This window comes from Nycticebus coucang, chromosome X (genome assembly GCF_027406575.1).
Source record: "Nycticebus coucang isolate mNycCou1 chromosome X, mNycCou1.pri, whole genome shotgun sequence".
NCBI lineage: Eukaryota > Metazoa > Chordata > Mammalia > Primates > Lorisidae > Nycticebus > Nycticebus coucang.
In genome coordinates this window covers 40,222,277-40,227,822 of record NC_069804.1, presented here as the reverse complement: position 1 = coordinate 40,227,822, position 5,546 = coordinate 40,222,277, and the positions used below count along the sequence as shown (strand labels likewise).

General features: G+C 39.0%; 1 pseudogene; it reads left to right on the top strand.

Moving 5' to 3' along the window:
- Positions 1-571: 571 nt before the first annotated feature.
- LOC128576653 (heat shock factor-binding protein 1-like) lies at positions 572-806 on the top strand (annotated as a pseudogene).
- Positions 807-5,546: the final 4,740 nt, after the last annotated feature.

Below are 5,546 nucleotides of genomic sequence, written 5' to 3'. Positions count from 1 at the left end.
CACCAAGAAGTTGACTCTTTTTCTTTTTTCAATTCCCATTGAATTCCAAGCTTGGTCCCTTGACTTGTTTTGGCTAAAGAAACATTGTAAATATGATGTCAAAAGAGGCTTGAAAAATCCATGCTCATTTGGGGCTTGTCATTTTTTGCTGCTGAAAATATTTCCACTACCATGTGAAAAAGCCCAGGAAGACCTAATGGAGAATGCGAGACTCTGTGGAAAGAAAGGCTCCAGCGATCCCAACTATGCTAGCTATCCCCATCCTCCAGACATTTGAGTTGACTATCCTAGGCTGTCAAGTCTTAGCTAAGCCAGCTCAGAGCAGAAGGCACAGAATCTTAAGCAAATGAACAATTGATATTTTAAGCCACTAAATTTGGGGTTGATTTGTTCCACACCAAGAGCTAACTGATACAAACAACATCATTCCACCATCAGTGCTTCTAATGTTTCATGATTACCATTATTTTATGGTAAACTACCCTTATTTTTCACACTTATAACATTGAGAAGTCATAACGGAAGTGTAGGTGATGGTCCCAGACATCGCCACCAAGCTGGAAGCAGGGAGATGGCTGAGACTGACCCCAAGACAGTGTATAATCTCACCTCAGTGGTACAGACCCTCCTGCAGCAGATGCAAGATAAATTTCATTTCATAAATGTCTGACCAGATCATTGGAAGAATTGATGATATGAGTAGTCACATTGATGATCTGGAGAAAAACATCACAGACCTCATGACACAGGCTGGAGAGGAAGAACTGGAAGGTGAAAGCAAGATACCTGCCTCACAAAAGAGTTGAAGGTTGCTAACTTACACTGAAATCTGGAGCACCCTTTGTTCCAAGCCAAGATAAGATTGAATGGCTTTTTGCAACTAACTACTATCTGTAGATAGGTTTTATATTATAAAATGTGTGTTCTTGTCACATACTATATGGTTAGTTTTTAGAGTGATTTACCCCCTAGTTGCTTCAACATGGTATCTTCATATCTTAGACCTTGGTCAGTTGTGCTAGCAATTATTAAACACTAAAACTGTGGCAGTTCCTGAAAAAAAATGAAAGAAAAAAACACTGAGAAGTCAATCTGTTACTGCAACTTCTCTCCTCAGTAGGTCCTTGGTCTCAGAGATTCAAGGAATGAATCCACAGACCACAAATCAGTGGTAAGATAGGATTTTTATTAGAAAGGAATACAGAAGAAGTAAAAAGCACCAGAGCTTCTGGCCAAGGAAAGACCAAGTGGGGCATCTCTACATGGGTTCTTTATCTAGGGGAATTAGGTCTGGAGAATTACACTTGGCCAGGATTTGAAAATGGAAACATGTTTTCAACATTAATGAGTATTCTGAACAAATGAATGAATGTAGTCCCTCCAGCTCAGGGCAAATGGTCAGGGTGTTCCCTTCATGAACTTGCCCAAGCATAGGAAAACTGGGGTCCCCTGGCCAGCCTTGAATGGGGGAACCCTGTATCAATCCCTCATGCAAGCACACATGCACACAAGTAGAACTTACACCAATGTACACAGATGCTTGTGCAGCCTTAGGATTAATGTGGGCTTTTATATAACGTTTTTTAAGTACCTGAAAGTGGCTTGAAGTGGGGCTAGGTCCTCAAGGAAGGATTTCAAGTTTTGCTGTAGTTTTAGTTTTCAGCCAACTAATGGCTGCCTGCTTGCATCACTGTTGACTGGCTCTTGTGAAAAAATATGGAGTAGGTAAGCCAAGAAAGGAGATGGCAAAACAATAAGGAAGACTAAGGATTTCTCACCTGTGGAGTCTGGCCATTATCAGATCCCAGGCTTGAATACAGAGCCACAGGTCTCACTGCCTCTGCCAACTGCAGTCTATAATCAACTTGGAACATTTCATCCAGGCAGGCAGGCACAAAGGACACTGCCCACCACGCCAGTAGGTCAGCAATGTATGTGTGTGGGGATGCCAGCTGACTGGCCAACAGTTAAGTATTCAAAATCCAAGGTTATAGCAAACAAAGTTCATCTCTTCCCAGAGCTTGGTGTCCCTTGGATTGGCACCACCATGTCTTGCCTGGCTTTTCGATGTGGAGTCGGCAGCTGTCAAGTAGCAGGAGCTCAATCTCATAGCTGCTGTTCTTGCCACCTTCCCTGGGCCTGTCAGGCTATTTCTATGTTGTGATCAAAGTCACCAATCAGTTAAAGGTAGATACATGTTAACCAGTTACCAGAGAGGCCTGGTAACTCACTCGGTGGGACAACAGAGGTGTTGTTTGTTTGTTTGTTTTTTAAAAACCCCTGCAGGAGTGAATTAAACAAAATCCAATTAAAAGTACTGAAGCCTGGCTGAAGAGTTGAACTATACAATGGTGACAGACCCATATAAGAGACCACGCAAAAGGACCTGAGAGCCCCAGAATCATGCCTGGCACAAAGAAGGTGCTTGATAAATATTTGTTGAAAGAATGAATGTAAAGCAGCCCAGCTACACAGAATTTCATATCTACTCTCAGGTTGTAAGCAATACGAATGCATTGGGCCCTCCTTGCTGAAGCCTGACTTTCTTTACAAGGCTAACTCAGACCCTCAGAAAGAGAGGCACTCCAGGCCACATCTTAACTGTCAGCACAAATGCTTTCTGATTATTTTAGAAACTGAGATGTAGGCCAGCAGCATTCTCTTCAAGTGACTTTGGCCCAGATAAAATCAAATAAATTGGAGTCCTCCATCTCAACTAAATTGTTTGGTAGAATCAACTTTACATGCTATGGCAGGAGCTAACTTACAATTCCCTGCCTCAGAATGAAGGTTTACATGTATGTTCATTTATTTATGGCTCATCTCCTCGCACAGAAGGTTTAAGACAGCAACGGAAAAATATCAAATGCAGCCTTCTGTTTTCAAACTAATGAGCATGGAAAAGGAAGGAAGCTTTTTTCCCCCAGTGTTTTCCCAGCAGCCTCTTTTGACCTACACTTGGCATTCTGTGTAATATACATGTGCAAGAGATTGCCATTGTTGGAAGGTCATGTGGTGTCAGCCCAGCCCACCACAGGGATGTGAACCTCCAGGCAAATGGCAGCTGAGCTTCTGGCCAAATGAGGTTGTGAATAGGAAAGTCAATTCCAGAGAATGTATGTTTTCTGGTTTTACAATACAATTTGGGAAGGTGAGAGATGGTGTCATTACAAATTCAACAGAGTTCAGTGGAGGGGACAGGAAAGGAGGGAAGTGAGAGTAGTGTTTGCAAATTTATCAGCTCTAAGTCTCTGCAACTCTTTGTACAATCAAGTGTAATAATAAGTAGTTTCCAAGGAAATATTTGTAATCATAGGTACCTTCCCAATAATTTCCGTTTAATGATTGTACATTTGTAAGTTATCTACAGATCCCCTGAAAGAAAGGTAGGTAGGACACATGATCCCCTCAGGCAAGTCTGATGATAAAAAATTGGCTTAAAGAGGTTGCCTTGGTGATTCAGAAGAATAACCAGGACTGTAAAGATGACAGGAAGCAAGAGGGGGCAGAAGACACATACAAACACTGAGCCTAGCAATGGCGGCAGCAACTCAGCTAGGAATGAGTTCAGAATTCCAGACACAAACTGTCCCCTAGTGATGCTCATTTTGAATTGGTTGATTTTTCTCCCTTTGATATGAAAAATGTTCGACTATACAGAAAAATTGAAGAAATTTTACAGTAAACACTCATATACCCTCAAACCAGATTCTATAATTAATATTTTGCAACAGTTGCTTTACTACATTTCCATCCCTTTATCCATCCTGCTGCCTATCTTATTTTGGGATGCATTTTGAAGTGAGTTGCAAGCATCAGTTCGCTTTCCCCCACACACATCTGCATGCATATCATTAACTAAAGTTCAATACTTGTTTAGGTATTTTTTTCTTTTGAGATTAAATTTATGAATGACGAAACACACACACATGCATCTTAAATATGCTATTTGATGAATTCTGACAAAGCACAAAACTAGGTAGCCAAACCCCCATTGAGATAAAGAATATGGTCATTACCCAGAAAGTTTCCTCGTGTTGCTTCCCAGTAAATTTCTACCACTAACCCTCAGAGACAACCATTGTTCTCACTTTTTCTACCATAGATTAGTAGAGAGTTATTCTAGAGTGTTATTAAATAAAATTCTAGAGAGTTATTAAATAAAATCATACTGTATTCATTCTTGTGCAAAGTTGCTATCACTCAACCTAACACTTTTACAATTTATCCATGCTGTTATATATATCAATAACTCATTCCTTCTTATTGCTAAATAGTATTCCATCATATTAAATATCACAGTTTGTTTATCTATTTACCCATCAGTGTGTTTTTTCCAGGTCTTTTTTGCTACCATGAATAATTTTGGACTAATGGAAATATATGAGTTGACAGGTATAAATGGAACAGACTTGTCAAATCATATATCCTACTTCCTACTATCATGTGATGAACCCTCTGAAGTAGTTGACTTTGTTAAGTGGCAGTTTCAAGTTGAAATCCAAAACAATCTACACTTAATCTAACTTGCATCCAACAGTATATGTATATCAATTTTATTGTCTCATAAGATAAGAGACAAAAATAGAAGTCATTTACATAAATGGGAATAATCAATATTTAATGCCATCTGGGGCCTGGAGGGTACAGGGAGAAAATATACATCTTTTGATCTCTGAGTTCTGTCTTCACCAGGAGGAAAAGTTATTCCCTGCTATTTTTCTCATTTCCTCCACCAGGACAGATTTTTGGGAAGGAAGGAGCTCCACCTAAAGCCAAGCTAAACTCAAGACCATAATGTCTATGAGGCCCAGTTCTCCAATTGCTAATGGAAGAAACCTCTTCTGTCCTTTCAAAAATACATAAGGTACTTTTGTCATCTCTGTACCCTCACTTCTATCTCTCCTCAACCCATTGTAGTCCCACTGCCAATTTCAGCACAGTGTTAAAATGAGCATTGTGATGTTTCCACTGGATTTGGCATCCACTGGGGATTTTATTTTATTTTGTTTTCCAAGAAATAGAACATGTTGTCATAGTTAAATTGGCAGCATTATTTTTTAGTGGTTTATACAATACTGGTGTATCTTATAATCAATGACATCCTAGATTCAATAAAAAATTAGAAGAGTGACAATAAGTAACTTTTATTGCATACTCCCTACATGGGAAACATGGTACTTTGCATATATTAATTTCACTTAATCATTGCAAAAATTATTTCACATGTTTAAAAAATAACAGAGGGTTATATAGTAATTATTTAAGACCATACAGCTAGTAAATGTACAAATGAAGTTTTAAACCCAACCAAAGAGTCAATTTGCATAAACACTAAATTCTAAAACTCAAGCTATGCTATTTACTTGAAAGTAACCATCTTATGTGTGAAAAAATGGATAATCATAATTCTGAAACTAAAATAGAAAATACTGTCTCTCTTGACTCAGGGTGAAGGGTTGGAAAACAATATTTCAGGCAAATGGAAATCAGAGAAAAGTAGTAATCACCTCTTATTTGCAAATTAATTGGGCTTCAAACTAACC